The 18,775-nt window shown below is 35.4% G+C and overlaps 1 protein-coding gene across 2 annotated transcripts in view; it reads right to left on the bottom strand.

Annotated features, from left to right (window-relative positions):
* Caper (RNA-binding protein 39-like protein Caper) overlaps positions 1 to 18,329 on the bottom strand; it is a 498,386-nt gene extending 480,057 nt beyond the window's left edge. The window contains exon 1 of one of the 2 annotated variants that reach the window (XM_089594184.1): positions 18,239 to 18,329. The gene's annotated coding sequence lies outside the window, so the exon portion shown is untranslated. Of the gene's footprint in view, positions 1 to 17,880; positions 17,997 to 18,238 lie in introns of those variants that run through there. The other variant, XM_089594185.1, reaches the window with a different exon arrangement.
* Positions 18,330 to 18,775: the final 446 nt, after the last annotated feature.

The following is an 18,775-nucleotide window of genomic DNA, read 5'->3' as shown; positions in this document are numbered from 1 at the left end:
AATGGCACTGTGAAAATGAAAAATGTTATTACCTACAAAAACGAAATTATAAATTCCAATCCATCAACACAAACATGTCCCTTGAGGATGATTCCATTCGTAACTTACAGGAATACTTGAAAAACTTAAATTCAACAAGAAAAATGTTGAACAAACACAATATTGACCAAACTCACAAATTAAGACATTATTACTGTATTGAATTAGAAACTAATTATAAGATTCACAAGAACTCTGATGCACACATCAACGCAATACCTAAAGAACTAATTTTATTAAATGAAACATACATATTGATAGGTGTTGTAGCTTTTTATCCATCAAAACCAATTTGACGTTACTATTCATTTGTGAGATTGCCAAATGGTGAATAGGAAGAGAGAGAAGCGGGCTAGTTACAACGATAAAACACCATAAACTAAACAGTAATCAAAGTTTCAAATCAGCTTTGCTATTCTACACTTGCAAGAACGGATACAGATATTTAATTTTTAATAACTTAAAATAAACATGTGAATACATACAAAATGTTTGTACAGCACATACGTTGTATTATTTCAGGAACACCATCATGGATAAAATATTACACTAAACTAAATTTTAAGAATTTAACATTTACACCATCAATAAAATTGCTTAAAAGATAAAACAATAACAGCCTGTTATCGAAGAAAAGTTATGTATTTTACAAACCCTAGAATAAGTTGCTAGTAGTATAAGTACATTAGGTGTTCATCATATTTTCTTTTTTATACGATAATCACTTGTAATAAATATAATTTTACGAAAAAAAGTCTTGATCCCTATTTTTTTGATGAAAGTACAAAAATTTTGGTTCGCAAAGCTTGAGAATTTTTAGTATGTCTTGATTAACACATTGGCTATATATTTTATAATAAGCAAGATCATCTTTGCCCAATAATCAAGAGAATCATTGCAACTTATTCCCTTTCGTTTTACATGTTCATCGAAACAAGACATCAGCACCGGATGCCCTGTGATGAGCACTTATGCGTGTACATGTGACTGTACCGTACATGTTGAGGATATGGAATCGCCTCGATACTTCAATCCTTTTACCAATTGATCTGCAGAGCATTAATTATGCTTGTGTCGTTATGTTTGTTGACTATTTGAAGAAAATACATGACCCATACATTTATTACAATTCAAAGTATAACGTTGAGGATATTACATCTCATTCATCATATATTATATCAATTAATTTATTAAGAGTAAACAACTTACTTAAATAAGAAAAAAAAAAAAAGTACTGAACAATCCACTGAAGTTTATAGCCCGATGACATGGACTGCTTTCTGGAGACATTTCAAGAGTCTTACGCACGTAGCTACATCCATAAAAAAATTATTCCATCAAGAATCATTATTCTATCATTTATCTGTCACACTTGCTCCAGTATGAGCAAACAAGTATCTATAAATGAATTTTTTCCAAATAACACTGGATGCTAAAATAAAAATAAGAAAGGAATTTTTTATGTGTACTGAAATTTAGAATGGTAAAAATGATAATCACCTCTCAAGTGAAATGGCAGGCCTTACACCTCATCTACACCTATGATCATGCAGAAATCTTGAATAACTCTATCTAGCTATACTATAATCAAATACTATGATTTTTGAAAGGCCTTTACTGCCAAAAACCAAGATAGATTTTCTTTGATAGACTTCGAAGGAGCTCATGTTATGTTCTGATCACCAAGAACTTTAGAGTAGATTCATCCTACATCCTGTCAATATTGAGGACTTTGATAAAAAGTACTAATAGACACAGTAGCTATCAACTGAGCATCGACAAGGAAAGCACCAGTTCTGCAATTCCCCTTTACAGAAATTAAAACAGACTCTACTGGTTCTGGTGTCTGAATTTTTGTTCTTTTCTTCAACTTGAAATCCAATTCTTGTTTATTTTGATGAAATAAATACACTACAGGCAATAAAAAATGTAATGTAAAACATCCAAACATAAATTTAGGTTGATTATTGTAAATACTACTTCAAGGCTACTTAACTGGTATTATGTCTTTTAAAGTGCCACTTTTCCAAAATTGAAACAAAGGTCAAATCGAAAAATCCAGTTGTAGCTACACAAAGTTATTTATTATCACAAGGAACACCACCAAAGCGACGGATAGGTTGTAAATACTTATAACAATAGTATAGGTATGCGTTCTCGACATCTGTCAATCTGTTTGTCTGCTAGCAGAAATACAGAAAACAAGTAGACCTATGTACCAAATGTGCTGAACTGGATCAAGGACCATACTGATGGAACGAATCAATGAAACTGAGCTGTATAAACGGTACATGCGCAGCAATATGTATTATATTGTGTTCAGAGCTTGAGAGAAAAAATCGCACATTCGACAAAAACAATCATTTTTCATGCTATGTATAAAAATATGACAATTTGCAAAGGTTCAACATAAACAACAATTAAATTGCAAACGATTGATACCAATTTTGATAGTATAGACACACTACAAAAATTGGAAGAGATACTTTTCATGTTTCTCGCACGACGGCATCAAATTTACTTTTTTTTGCAAAACTCATTGATCCGACAGTTTTTTACAGAGCAGTTGCAAACGTTGCTAACGATTCCACAGTTTTGGGTATTTTTTTCATGTTGAAATTAGTAAGTTGCTCGCAGAGTTCGCAAAGCTACCGCCGACTCCCCACGCATTTTTTCGTGACCCCTCATCCCCCCCACACTACTTTTGCGAAACCTGACAGAGATCATACAGTCTTTTTCGGACCTTGATGTGTATATAGACGTATACGTGTCATATATGGATTAATCTATTATTTTTAAACTGCTTCATTATTAAATTTCTTAAAAACAAAACTATCTCATCGTCAAGAAGAAATATAAAGATTGCGCGAGGAGGTTGGGTTGCGCGGTCGTAGGGGTAACACGTGTGCAGAAGCAGCTCCGCATAAAAGAGCTTCTTCAGCGGTTTAAAGTGGAAAAAAGTGAAAAGGAAGTGATAAAAAGACAGTGCGGTAGGTGATTTCTTAAGACAGGTGTTATCCAAAGTAAATACACGTGCAAGCCAGGTAAAGAAAGGAAATAAGTTCGGCAGAGCCAGCGATTTAGATAGCAAGAAAAAATGGCGGGCAAGCCGATAGAGAGAGGAGCTGGGGAGAAAGGAAAGGCGATAACGCCAGTGGAGACAGAGAAGAGAGGTAGGGGTCGGCCGAGAAAAGATGCAGTGGAAAAGAAAGAACTTGAGGAGAGGAGCATCATGGAAAACTTTTTAAAGTGCGGAAGTACTAGATTTGAGGTCGCGGCGAGTGGAAGGAATAAGGTACAGTACTCACCTGTGAAGAAAGATGGGGACGACGGCGCACAGGTGAAAGGGAGTCAGCAGTTGGGGAACGAGAAAAAAGAAGGCGAGGCAGGCAAAAAGTCAACAACGGGAAGTCTGGAACAGGGATGTAAAGAGGATAGGGTGAAAGAAAAGGCATCGGAGGTTAAAGAAAGTGAAGAAAAACAAGAGAAAATGCTGCTGACGGAAGAAGCGGAGAGCTTGATTACCTACAGCAGGGAACAGACGGTACAGAGAATTGGTGAGGAAAAAGGAGGTCAATCGTCGGTAAAGCTGAAAATGGCAGGAGCTGATACAAAGGTAGAGCAGCAGAGGACAGTAGAGGAGACGGCATCTGGTTCGCAGCAGAATGCGCAGGAGAAAATACAGCATTAAAGGGACACGTCAAATAGCAGCGGAGCGACGATGATAAGCGAAGGTACAACAGTGTAGAGGGTGCAGTAGATAAGTTAATAGTGCAGGTTGCGAATTTGGAAGAAAGTTTAGCTTTGGTAATCAGGGAGAAAAACAGTGTGATCACAGAGATAAGCAGTGTGAGGGCAGAAATGAAGCGTGAAATTGTAGAGCGTGAGAGGTTGATGTGTGAAGTTATAGAGTTAAAAAAACAAAGGGACAGTGAGAGAAGTGCGACGGGCAGTTTGAAAAGTGAGCTGGATTAATTGAATAGGTCGATAGCTAATTATATAGTCAGTGATGGGATGTTGAGGGGGAGGGGGGTACACAAGGAGGGAAAAGAGGAAGGAGATGGGCAAAATTTAATGCAACCGAGTTTGCAGGGATCAGGTGAGGAGAAGGGGGTAGGTGGAAGAGAGGAATTTACGAAAAGAGACCACTGGCCGAGTAGTCCAGACGCGTTGTCGCATAGCGAGCTAAAGTATGAGTTATTATAGAGACAGAGGAGGAAAAATAACATAGTGATAAAGGGATTTAGAACAGTGGGAAATGGCATAGGGAGCGAAATAATAAGTGTATTACAGAGTTATATGTATGTTGTGGCGGAAATGAAAAAAATCACGGCGATAGGAGGTGCGTTACTAGTTAGTTTGAGATCTTTGAGAAATAAAATGCAGATTATGAAAAATAAGAAAAGACTGAAGGGTATTGACTCATGAATTAAGGCTAATTACATAGAGAGAGAAAGAGGTACAGGGATGGATCGAGGAGGTGGCTAGGTATGAGGATGAAAGGGGAAGGGAAATTTAGGTGGGGTTTTTGAAAATAAAAATTTAAAGAATATGGTACAACTGGGTTAAAGAAAAGGGAGGTCTAATACAGAGTGGGGGAGGAAAAATTTAGACATTTCGTCAATAAAGGGAAGGGCAAAGAAAAAAGGGACCTTCGAATGTTATCCTAGAATATAGCGGGTATGAAGAAAATTATTACAATTAAAAAATACTTTTACAATTTTGATATTATAGCGTTACGGGAAACATGGGGAAAAAAGGTAATGAATTAGGTTGGTTAGGGAGATTAGACAAAAGTTATGAGTGGACAGCGTGTGCAGCTATAAGAGGAAATAAAAAAGGAAGAGCAAAAGGAGGTTTATTAGTAGGAATCAAGAAGTCTATTAGAAAAGCGGAAGTTGGGAAATGGGATTATGGAGTGGTGATTTCAGGTTTAGATCTAAGAAACGATAAAAAATGTGTATAATAATGTTAATATTAATGTAATAATAAGCAAACCGAAAGGAATAGTGGAGGAGGGAATCGGAAGGGGTGAGCAAGTGATAATAGCAGGGGATATAAATGCCCGTATAGGAGAATGGCAAATTAATAATGAGGGAGAAAGAGAGGGAAATAGAAAGTCATGTGATAAAGCGACGAATAGGGAAGGGAAAAAGTTATTAAATATGTGTGAGGAGACGGGATTGACTATAAGAAACGGAGCAACCGGAGGTGATTGGGTAGGAGAGATAATGTTTGTGGGAGATGGAGGAAGTTCAGTGCTTGATCTGGTATTGGAGCTTGAAAGTGAACAAGGTAGTTTGATAAAAGGATTGAAAATAGGTATAAAAATAGAATCGGATCACCTACCAATAGAGGTCAAACTTCATGGGGGAAGATGGAGGGAAAAAGTGGAGATGGAAGAGAAAGGAAAAGAATCAAAAAGATTAAAATGGGACGTTCAGAAAAAGGATCAATATAGAAAAGAAATGACAAATAGAGGAAAGGACTTAAAAGTTGAGGGCGAAAGTATGCAAGAAGGGTGGGATGCATTGGTTGGTGCAATTTGTGAGGTGGGAGAGAGAGTAGGCATAGTAAAGAAGGGCAGAAGAGAGAACTGTGAATGATCAGTAGAATGGGATGAAGAGGTAAAGGCTCAGAAAAACAAGTTTTGCGGGGCTCTAAAGAAGTGGCTGGAAACCAAAGATGAAGGGGACAAGGCAGAATGAAAAAGGGAGAGAGGAAGGGATAGTTATTGTGGGGAAAAAAATCTTTAGCTTGGAATTCGTGGATGATGTGGCTGTGGTGGCCAGCAGCAGGGAGGGTTTACAACGTACGCTAAATGATCTACAAAAATATAAGAAAAAAAAAACAGGATGGAGGTAAATACGTATAAACCAATACAATGATATTTAGAAAAGGGGGTAGGAAAAAAGAAAGCGAAAAATTTTTATTTAGATATGAGGTAATTCAAGTGGTCAACGAGTATAAATATCTTGGGTTCTGGTTTTCGACAAGGAATACATTGAGTACGCACGTCAACAAAATCACCAATAAGGTTAAGAAAGCAATAAACGCGGTGTGGGGGATATGGAAAAGAGCAAAATTAGGTAGTTCAAAGGGAAGACTTTATCTATTAGACACAATAGTCAAGGCCAGTTGTTTATACGGAGTTGAAATATGGGGGTGGAAAAGGTGGGAGCAGATTGAGAAAGTGCAGGGAAAGTTTGTAAAGATGACATTGGGGCTTAATAAAAATACTCCAGCGTATATTTGGAGAAGGGAAGCAAATAGAAAAAGTTTGGAAATTGAAACAAGGAAGAGGGCAGGGGACTATTTGATAAACATAGCAGGGATGAAAGACAATAGATGGCTAAAAATTTGCTTGAAGGAGGAGATTAAGGGACTTTGAAACGGGAATGCTTCAAATTGGGGAAGACTGGTAGCAGAAACTTTTAAAGAAGTAGGTGATGGAGTGGGGTTAAATGGGATGTTTGATACACTTGAGAGGTGCAATTTGAAAAAGAGAATGACATATGGGCTAAAAGTAAAAGAAGACCAGGAAGTGCAGTTAGATTGGGGAAGGATTGAGAGATCGGAATATTGTGATTTTTATAAATATATTTAACAAAAACTAGGAACGGAAGATTATTGGAAAAAGAAGGTGTGGGGGGACAATGTTGAAGAACAATGGACGAGGCTCAGATGCGGAAGTGTAGGTAAAGCAGGCAAGAAGGGATTTTTAGATAGCATATGCAGGGTATGCAAGAGAAGGGAAGAAAGTATTCAGCATATCTCTTATTGTCAGATAGCGAGGAAAAAATTTAATATAGAGTGTACTGGAGCAGTAGAGAAAGTAGAATTAAAAGGATCGGAGGAGGCAATTAGACAAAGATGGTCAGACTATTGGAAGGGGATCCGGTTGAGGTAATTTGCAAGTATGTTACGGAATTCGAGAAAGTGGCCAGATCAAGCGCTGAAGGTAAATGGGGTGGGGGGGGGTAATTATTTTGAATAAAGGAGAGGACGCATTTAGGAGTTTAGGAACAATTTTAACGATAATCAGAATTTGTGAAGCTAGAGGATAATGTGCTTGTAAAGAAGGAAAATTGATGTACATGAGGAAGATAAAATAATCCTACATTTAAGAGCGAAAATTTTAAGCGCACGGCATGTCGTGTGAAGGGTAGAGGTATGTAAAAAGATGTAAGTCTATACATGGAAATAAATAAATACAAATACAAAAAATATAAAGATTGCACTAAGCGTTATTATAATTAGATATTAAATTATAAAGTTAACTGTTATATTATATAGTCAACTGTGTAGGGCATTCCAAGCAACGTTCTACCATATAAAAACTATTTATATTGGTAGTTAAAAGATTGTATATTTATTTATGTCTTACTCAAAGTCTTTTAATGAAAATATAATTTTATGCATCATAAAAATTTTTTATAAACATGTGTACATTCAAAATCACAATAAATATTGATTAGTTCTGTACGTTGACTCAGAACAATAAGCATGCTTAATAGGTATAATGTATTTTTACAATAAACAGTGCATTCTTACCATATTTTGTTTTACCCCACCCAAAATATAGAATATAGGTAAGAGGCTGCTAGTATATATATATATATATATATATATATATATATATATATATATATATATATATATATATATATATATATATATATATATATATATATGTATACATACATATAAATACTAGCAGCCTCCTATTTTGGCTTGGCCTAAGATTTACTGAGTAGAGCACCTTAATGTGTTGACACGTAATTCTTATTAAAAAAAAATATTGACTACAAGGTATCACTCCCTATGGAAGATGGAATGGAGTTAAGTCAGATCTGTCTAATCTAAGAGTATTCAGATGTACTGCATATGTTTTTTTGCCTGAGCAATAGCGCAGTAAAATCCAGGCAAAAATAACTAAACGTATTTTGTTAGGTTACGCACACAACCAGAACGGCTACAGATTATGGAATCAGGCCTTGAAGAAAATAATTTGAGCTCAAGATGTGAAATTCATTAAGGAGCCAGTAAGTAAGCCTAAGCCTAAACAAATTTTTCTACCCCTGGATTCTCAACCGCAACCTCAACAGCAACCTTCGGTTTAAAATGAAAAAATAGACGTTGATACTCAAAAAGTTCAGCAAGACGAAGCTGATGAGTCTGAACATCTTTAACTACCTAGTAAACCTCGTACATCAAGACTACCCAAACGTCCACAATATCTGAATGACTATGTTTGCTACTCAAGTGCTCTTGATATCATTGAGCCTTGAAGTTGCACGGAGGCAATGCCTGGTCCTGAAAAACCTGATTATGAGCATATATATCCATGCACCTGTAGTACATTTTTCTCCAATACGCCTTTTAATAGCAGCAGCTTCAACAACTTCAAACATGTTGATTCACCTACTTAGATGTTGAAACAGCATTTATTCACAGAGAATTAACTGAAAAAGTATGCTTACAACAGCCCAAAGGTTTTCAAGATCAAAATCAGCCAAATGAGGTTTGTAAATTGCATAAAGCCTTGTGCGGTTTGAAACGAGGGAGCAAAGTATGGAATTCCAAATCTTACTATTATACAAAGCAAAGTCGCTAAAACCGTTGTAATCGCTAACCACGAAAACTACTGAACCGATTTTGCTAAAATTTTGCATACCAATTCTTGACACTTCCTAGATGATTATGGTATAGTTTTTATATTTAAAAATTCAATAACAATAGCAATAAATAAGCTCAAAGTTTTGCAAAAATACGCCAGCTTTTCACTTTAGTTCAGTAAGATGCAATACGTGGCGTCAACATAAAATCGAGGCTACCTGCAACAGAATTAAATAAGTGTGGCTATAATACGCTGGAGAGTCTCGGAAATATCTGCAATTGTCTACCAGCAGTTCATCGAGCTGCATCTAGAAAGTGGATAATAATCGTGCAGCTGGTTATTCCGGTTACCTTCGACACTCATCTCTAATGGGCAAGTGACCTAGGTCTACATCCACCCTGAATCTCCAGAATTGACAAGTGCCATCAATAAAAAATAATTTTAACCGATGACATCTCTGGCGGAACACCAGGAGACGTATCTCGCCAGAGCACAACCTGCTTTAACACTTCACAGATGTGTGGCCGTTCCACCATCCCACCTGGTGTCGTCAGAGAGTATTTGGCTACAAAAATAAGCCAGGAAAGACAGGCCCCGTACATAGAGACTTCGAGGGTAAGAGTCAAGCTACCCGCAGCCAGCCTTTTTAGGGCCATTATAAGTATTTACGTTCCCTACCTAACCATCAATCTCATCGGTTCTTTTAAGGGCCTCTTAAGTTTACACTACCTTGCCAACAAATACATTTTTACTCCCATTTCCAATAACGATTCGTCAACTAAAAGACTCCGACAAGCCAACATGACGAACCAATTTCCCCATCTTAGATCACGAAAAAAACTGAGTTTGCAAAAAAAAGGTGCTTTAGACACCAGCGTCTTCAACGTTATACTAGGAGACGTTGGGAAAGATCTCTATAACTAGTTCCAAAGCTTCGGACTTTGTAATTTTTCTCCCGATCAGTCTGGGGCTTCAACAGCAGGCCAGAGAAGATCACCCTGAGGTATCCAGGCAGTCACAATTGCTGGTAACTTCAATCAAGTAAGAGTTTACTTAAGAAGCTCACCGATCTTTTTTAGGGCCATCGGACGTCAAACTACCTTGCCAAAAAATATATTAGAACTTAACAAAGTCACAGAAGTCTTCAGCATGCCAAAAGTCGCAAGAGAGTAAATTGGAAAGAAAACTTTGAATATATCTGATAAATACAATTTCAGGCGTCAAGAAACGGACGCAGAAAATTTACCGAGATTGAAACAGCAGCGTCAAAATCGACAAATAAAGAATCCATTACGTGAGAGAACAGCTTTTCATTGTACCCTCACAGTAATCTCTTAAATCTTACAGTTTTTTAAATAAGTAGAAAATGTTTTTTTATTTTTGTGGCGATAAAAAATGTAGAGATTATGCTTTAAGACTTTGTTGCTCTGGTAAAAAAGTTGTGAGATAAGAGAAAAAAAACTTTTTTCTAGTATATATTTTTTGGGAGTTTTAAGTCTTAACAGATTTAAAAAACAGCCCTTTTCGTACATTAAACGAGAGAAACAGCAAATCAACGGTTCCTTATGGCCAACAATTATTTTATGGCATAAGGAACGGACGGTACTTTTCAACATAATTATATTTTTTTTAATTTTTACAGCTTATTATATAACCAAATAAACTGTATGGAATCCTAAACAAACATGTTTTTAATAAGAAGATTTTTGTTCTGAGAAGTGTCAGGAATAATAATATGTAAAATATTTAACTGCAAACTGATAATTTTGACAATTTTTTTATAGGGGTTCAACTCCTTTTATCTTTGAAACAAGATAAAATTTTTGCTTGCGGTACGATACGACAAAATCGTGCTGGACTACCACAAAATGCAAATGGTAAAAAATCGGATGAAAAAATGGACATGAAAGAGTATGTATTCAAGACTACAAATACAGGTCTTACCTGGATCAAGTGGATTGATAAGAAACCGGTTTATTTTTTTTCAAATTATTATGATCCTTCTGAAGTAACTACCGTGGATCGTAGACAAAAAGATGGATCTTTAAAATCTATCAATTGTCCTGTCATCTCTTCAGATTATAATAAGCATATGGGCTATGTGGATTATGCTGATCGACTTATTTCAACTTATAAAATTGATCGTAAAACAAAAAAGTGGTGGTTTAGATTATTTTGGCAATTTTTGGACCTTGCAATTAGTAATGCATTCATTTTGTACAAGAAAAAGGGTATAACACCATCGATGACTTTGAAAAAATTTCGATTAACTTTAGTAGAACAAATGGTTGGACATAAAATTCCAAATCTCAAAGGTAGAAAGCGCCAATCTCATACCTTAGATGATTTCCAATATTGGAAACCACAGATATCTTTGGAGAAAAAAAGTAGTCAAGTGGCTCACATGCCTATTTTGAGTGACACTTATAAACGATGTGCTCATTACAGTACGAAAAAAGATGAAAGAAGATCGAAATGGAAATGTATGACCTGCCATGTACCACTGTATCTTCTACCAGATAGAAATTGTTTTCTCAGTTACCACGCCTAATTCAAGATTGATATTTACTATATACAACTTTGGGCATAATCAAATGAAAAATGTGAAAAAAATGTAAAAAATTTAAAAAACATACAAAAAAACAAAAAAATTCGAAAACGTACAAAAAAAATAAAAAAAAAAAAAGGACAAAAAAAACAAACAAAAACGGAGCTAGAATCCTTCACGTCTTCGTCGTTGGATCTGGGTTACGCTGAGAGAGTGAATTTTCAAAATTTCATCAATATTTCATCAAAAAGTCCCCCAAGTAGAGACTTTCAGGCTTGTATATCTATTTTTTAAAATTTTGGAACCACCATCTAGAATTCACCATCTTGATTTTGAGTATTTCGAAATCCTGACGTAAAATTTGTTATCAGACACCCTAAAAACCCTCCAATAGAGATTTTCAAGCTCGTATATCACTTTTCTCAAAATTTTGGGAACCACCATCTTGAATTGAAAATTTTGAAATTCTGACTTCAGATTCGTGATCAGCGACCCCAAAAACCTCCGAGTGACAATTTTCAAGTAAATTCACTGAACAGAAAAATTCGTGCAACGAAGGGTTAAAGAAAAGATCGACAATAAATCAACATCATCTTCACTCCTCCAAATCAAATGCTGGCTGATTTCCTTACAAAAATAGTGAATGGTAATTTAATTAACTGTTTCAGCAATAATATTGGTTCAAAGTAAAGTGTATGTATTTTATGTCATCAAATACTTATTATGTTTATTAATTATTCATTTTCATTATTTTTTTATTACGTGTTGGCCTCTTGGCTAACTAGCAGTTAGTTCATGCCCACAAAGCAATGAAGCAGCACGCCTTTATACATGTTACCGTGTGTCTCCTTATTTTCCCCCTGCTATTTCCGCTATTACCATAACATCATGTTGTGATCACAATTCGCGGTGTTTAACAACAAGTAGCGCTACCCTGATGGTTAGAAGCTGATCCAATTTTACTACTAACTTTACTACTAAGTATGTAGTTCAAACTGTAGATGAATGAATTTAGTCGAAACATAAGTTAGGTGTATCATAAATAAATTTGTTGGATTTATTTGATTATGTACACGAAGGATTTAGTAAATACTTTAAAGGACAAAATGTACCAAATGCAAAGCATATCTTTTAGTGTGCCATAAAATCAAAAATATCATACCAAACAGATGTGGTCTGTTTATGTTTGAAATCGAATAATTTGTTTGGAAAATCACATAAATTGGAGATTAAAATAAGCCTAACAAGCTTTGAGAGAAAATAATTACAGTTAAGGACGTTCGGTAGAGATAGCGGGGGGGAACTACTTGCGAGGCAAGGGGGAAGTAGCGATGAGTAAAGACTTGGCATCGACGAGCGGGTCTCCAATATGCGAAAGTTCATGAATACATATATATACACACATCAGGTGGTGTGCACTCTGCAGTGTCTGCACTGTCTGCTGTGTCGGTTACGGCAGCGTATGTGTATATTTGTAATGGATTTGTACTAAAGATGTTAGTATTTGATTTTCATACGCTATAACAATGTAATAAAAATGAATAAATAATTAAAAAGATTTGTGACAGATATATGTACATACAATTATATTCGTAGCTAATGTAAATAAAATTCTTGAATTTTTATGTGACTTGAAAAGTCTCATTGAAAATGATATGTTAAATAATTAGGACATACTTTAGTCTCTGCGATTACTACAAGCATGTGATTTTGTTATCTTGTGTAAAAAAATTGTATTGCATAAAAATTACAAATTAAAAATTTTATTAAGAAAAATAAATATGTGTTATTGTAATACATTGTTTTGTTATGGGTACGGGTAGAACCTATGTACATACATTCACACACATATGTAAGCTTATGTTTTATACAGAAATACATGAATATTTACCATAATATTCAAATATTTACTGATTTACGACCTGGAACATTTTGAATTTCCCGCTTCTTGCGACGTTGCCGTTGCGTTTTTGTCGAACTATTATTCAATTTTTTTTTTATTTATAAACTAATCCGACGATCGTCACGAAACTTTGTGTACATATAGTTAACAACATTACCTGTGACATATAAAAAAATTGGAGACATTCATCAAGCCAATTTTTTTTAAACTGAGTTTTTATAAGTTTTCCCATAAGCGACCGTGTTAAAATGACTGAACTTTGAAATTTAATATCTCGGAAACGAAACAGACGAACCTTTTGAAATGTTAACAGCTTCATTGTAACAACAATGAGAACGTCTGTTTAAAATTTCAAAAAGATTCATCACAGGGTTCTATCTCTACCGAACGTCCTTAAGAATACGACTGGTATACGATTGAGATAGTGTTGACGAAGAGGATCTATGCATACCCCCACCACTATCGAAACTTTCTATTGGGAAGATTCCGAAGTCGATCAAAGCCGACCTACAACAAGTATGCAGGGAAAGACTTATTTCTCCTACGGTTACATTATACTACGGCATGTTCGGTCAATGTCCCCGAAACTAGTACCGAACGTAAGCACAACATTTAAATAAGGTTCAACAACGTAAACACCTATCACCTGATGATCCAGGGCACTTACTGGCCACTCTATTAAATAATTATTTATTACTAAATGACACAAGCGCCCACCACCTGATGATCTGGGGCGCTTACTGCCTACTCTATTAAATAATAAATTTTTAAGTAATAACACAAGCGCCTATCATCCGATGACCCAGCGCACTTGCTGGCCACTCTATTAAGTAAATAATTATTAATAAATAACACAAGCGCCTCCCACCTGTGGGAGTGAAGACAGCAAGCGCTCGAGTCGGCGATTTTTTGCAACGTTAGCTGGATAGCGGACAACTTCCACAATGTCAAGTCTCGAAAAAATATTCATTACAATTAATACAATTTCTGTACGGTTGAGCAAGCACTATTAAAAGATGATGTGAACAATCAGCTTGACTACAGAAAATGTGTGAAGTGATTTTAGTGCATGCGTTAGTCATACGCCTATAACAAAGTCGAACAAAATAGCTCGATGAGGCTACCAGAAAAAACGTGACGTCAAATTTGATGCATCTGACAGGCCAAACAACAGAAAAAGGTTAGTCTGCTCGACTTTGTTAAAGGCGTATGAGTTAAGCATGCACTAAAATCACTTCACACATTTTTTGTAGGCAAGCTGATTGTTCACATCATATTTATTGTAATGAATATTTTTTAGAGACTTGGCATTGTGGAAGTTGTCCACTATCCAGCCAGCGTTGCAAAAAATTGCCAACTCGAGTGCTGGCTATCTTCACACTCACAGCGAATACCAGTCCAAAATCTTTGCGTTTAAGGTGCATGGAGTACAAAGATACTATAAGAGTACATTGATTGTATTTGTAAGACTTAATTTTTGTATAAATAATAACAAGCGCTAGCTATCAGATAACCCGGAGCACTTGCTGACCACTTAACTCGAAAATTTAAAAAAAACAATAAATAACCTTAGCGCCAACCACCAAGTAAAGAAAAAGCTTTTATTGTTATTTAATGCTTTATACATTAATAGCGTGGCCAGTCAGTGCTTCGAGATACTTCATGATAAGCGCTTAGGTTATTTAGTTATTTATGTCTTTATTTATTAATTTTTTTTTCTTTATAATGAAGTAGCCAGTGAGTGTCCCGGAATTTTTGGTGATCGTTGGTAATTATTTTTTTACGCTTTATAGATGAATAACGCGGCTTGTCAGTGTCTCGGGTTAAGTTTGATTAATCAATAAGTTATTATTAAATAATATATTTATTAATAAAGCGGCCAGTAAGCGACCGAGGTTGTTCATTATTTATTAATGTGGCCAGCAAGTACTCTATGTGACCTGATCGTTGGCGCTTGCGATATTTTTTAATGCTTTAGAGATTAATAAAGTGGTCAATAAGTGCCCTCAGTAACTTGGTGATTGGCACTTACTTTATTTATTGTTTATTTGTTAATTAGTTATGTGACTAGCAAATGCCCTAGGTTAACTAGTGATAGGCATTTCTTATTATTTAATGCTTGACAATCAATGAAGTATCCTGTACGTGCCTTGGGTTATGTAGTGATAGTTGTTTAGGTAATTTATTCTTTGTTTATTTATCAAGTGGCCAGTAAGTACCCCGGATTATTTAGTGACTAGCGCTTATTATTATTTAATGCTTTATAGATTCGCAACGTGGCCCGTAAGTGCCCCATGTACCTTAGCATTTGGCGTTCCGGTTAATTATTAATTTTTTAATATTATTTGTTCATCGAGTAGCTATTAAGCGCCTCAGGTTATATGGTGATTGGTGAATGTGTTACTATTTAATACTTAATAATTAATTAAGTGGCCAGTACGTGCCTTAGCTTATGTGATGATTGGCAATTAGATCTGTATCTAATAATTTACAAATTAACTAAACGGCCAGTAAGCACACCGGGTTATTCATTAATTAGTAATGCGACTATTAAATGCACAACGTTGCCTGATCATTGGGGCTTGTGTTTCTATTTAATGCTTTACAAATGAATGACGTGGCCAGTAAGTGCCCAGAGTTACTTGATGTTAGGAGCTTCCGTTAATTATTATTGTTTATTTACTACTTAAGTAGCCAGTAAGTGTCCTGGGTCACGGTGATTGGTGCTTGGGTTATTATTTGATGATGTAATAATTAATAAAGTAGCGAGTAAGTACTTCGCGTTATTATCGCTGGACTGGCGGACTTCGAATATTCATTTATCGCATTGTGCTCACAGACCGTTAGCAGTCTATATGCATTCGAGTGCATTCTTCAATGATTACAAAGTTCAAGACTAACCTTTCAATAAATTTTGTAAGGAAATCACTAAAACTAGTAATCCATGTAACACCATACATTACTAACACGCATTTACATCATGGTTTGCTCTGAGGTATTGGTTGTTGAGGATGATATACTCACTAACAGATGTTGTTTTAACTAGTTTTGTTTTTGTTACACACACACACACGCGCGCGAGCGCGTGCGCACACACAACCAATTTAGAGTCTGAATAATATATTACGATAATTACTGGTGCGCGAGGAACTCGCTAGCGCTCGTGGGCAAACTGACACGCGTGCGTCAATCACCTAACCCCCCGCACGTGTGGTGTATACAACTTTTCGACACATCGTGAGCGGGGAACGAGATAATGAGCCATCTAACGTGGCTCTGCAAAGATCTCGACGTACACACGCACTCGCACGAGTGCGCAGCGCGAGTTATGAGTCGCGTGTGTAAATGGAGGTCTTTAGAGCCACAACAGATGGCTCATAATCTCGTTCCCCGCTCACGATGTGTCGAAAACACTTGTAATGGGTTGAAAACTATATAAATGCAACGACCAGATTGAAAAAAACTAAATAATTAAAAAGGTGGGCAGAGTACGGTTTCTGAGCCCCCCAAATTTGAAAGTGTCTCAAGGGGTAATCGAGGTCACTGATTACGAGAAAATTATAGTATAATCAGTAATGGCTCCCTCGCGTACGTTTTAAAGAAATTTTAACAAATAATCGTTTAAACTTTAAGCAGCATTAAAAAATATCAACTTGACTGTCGCACCTTTGACTTGGGAGTCATGAAATAACCACCTTAAGGTTCCAACTAAATATGTATGAAATTATTTTTTTTTTTTTATTCGACATCTCGAAATAAGTGAGATTGGGACTTTTTAAAATATTTTTCCCGTAATCAACGACCCCCATTACTCCTAGAGGATCTTTCAAATCTGGGGGGCCTAGAAATCGTACTCTCCCCACCTTTTTAATTATTTAGTTTTTTTCAATTGGATCGTTGCATTTATATAGTTTTTAACCCATTGTAAGTTTTTCAGACTCAAAATTGATTGTGTGTGTGTGTGTGTGTGTGTGTGTGATAGGAAATAAAACCAGCTAAAACAATATCTGATATTGAGTACAGCATCCTCAACAACCAAAACCTTAGAGCAAACCATGATGTATAATTTATTCAAAATAATACCTGCCACATAACTAGGTAAACTGATAGTAAATAATATACCTCGCATGCTTCAAAAAGTATTGCAAATAGATACTACTAAATAACTGAAGGATAAAGTGTATTTTTGTGTTCAGCAAATAGATCTGAACTGATCTTCTACTTCTAATAATGTACAATTTTCGAACACAGCTAATTCTCCAATACACAATGGGATTGAAACCACAAACTTTTCATGCTAAATTTTAAAAGATATCGGTCTATGATTTATATAGAATATTGACATTAGTTTTTTGATGTGTTTAATTAACAATTGATGAATACAAAAAATTTTCTTAATTTTGTTGTTAGATATCCTCAAAATAAAACTGGTGGATAATATATTTCCGGAAAAACATCTGAATATCACTACCATCATAACTCGGTAATGATTAAAGACTCTTTTGCACAAAAAGAGACGTTAGCATTTTAACCAATTTAAACTAGATAAGAATAAAAAACCAATCAAGCTTTAGATAAATCATCAATCAACTATGATATGATAGAAAGCAGTCGTGATTTAATCCACTAGTAGTTCCCAAAACACCAAAAAATACCACCTCCATAATATTTATTAAAAAGACTTATTATGAAACAATATAAATGAAGTTAAATTTCAAATAATCACACATCATTCGAGATTTAAGGATTAAATATAACTCTTCCACTCACGTGTGCACTGGTCTTAGATTACACATTAAATTCAGTACATGAATATAAAAATAAACAAAATAAAAAATTTACAAGCACTCACAAATACTGTAAGCAATTAAAACATTTTTCAAAAATTTTAAAAGACTACTTAAGAAAAACTGGTCAGAGTGCTTTTAAATTGATTGTAACACACAGCTGCTAAATATTTTTTCAAAAAATATTAGCAAAATCATTCATGATATCACATCAACAACAAAAGCAGGACCATTGGTGGCATCAATCATGTTATTTTTTTGTAACAATTATGGCTTGACATAAAAGATGTAATGTACGATATCAGCATACCCACAAAACAGGCGGTAAGAATAATACTCACATCATCAACCACGATTAATATCAATATATATATATGTATATATATATTCACTAAAAACGTTAACACCAAAATTTATTATTTGATTGGTGTAGGCATGACTAGTTAACATAAAGTCTCTCACACATTATGATAATACGACACTTTTAGGCTGCGTTAACAGCGGAAATGGCCAGTAAAACCACCGACGCGTACCACCACAATACAGTTAGACCCGTAGAGGTATAAAAATAACCCTTCTTATACCTCTATGGTTAGACCAAGGGCTGAGGTCAAAGGGTGCCAGCCAGGGTGGTCAAAATTTTATCCAGTCACCACTTTCACAAAAATTGGAGACCCTCATGATTCGTAGAGATCTGATATATTTTTGTCATATTGTATTTTAGTGAAGAGTTGTGTGGTAATTATGGTAGTGCCATATGATTTTTTTATTACCCAGCCGCAACTTACACCAATGGATAGAAAATAAAAAGTTGTCACAGGGAGTGCTATTTGTGGCAAGATTAAAATGCATCTTAAACCCAAAAACTGACCTTCAAA

Source organism: Copidosoma floridanum, unplaced genomic scaffold (genome assembly GCF_036245765.1).
Source record: "Copidosoma floridanum isolate Cflo_tuat_1 unplaced genomic scaffold, Cflo_Japanese_pri ptg000021l, whole genome shotgun sequence".
Lineage (NCBI taxonomy): Eukaryota > Metazoa > Arthropoda > Insecta > Hymenoptera > Encyrtidae > Copidosoma > Copidosoma floridanum.
This window is presented reverse-complemented; position numbering and strand designations above follow the sequence as displayed.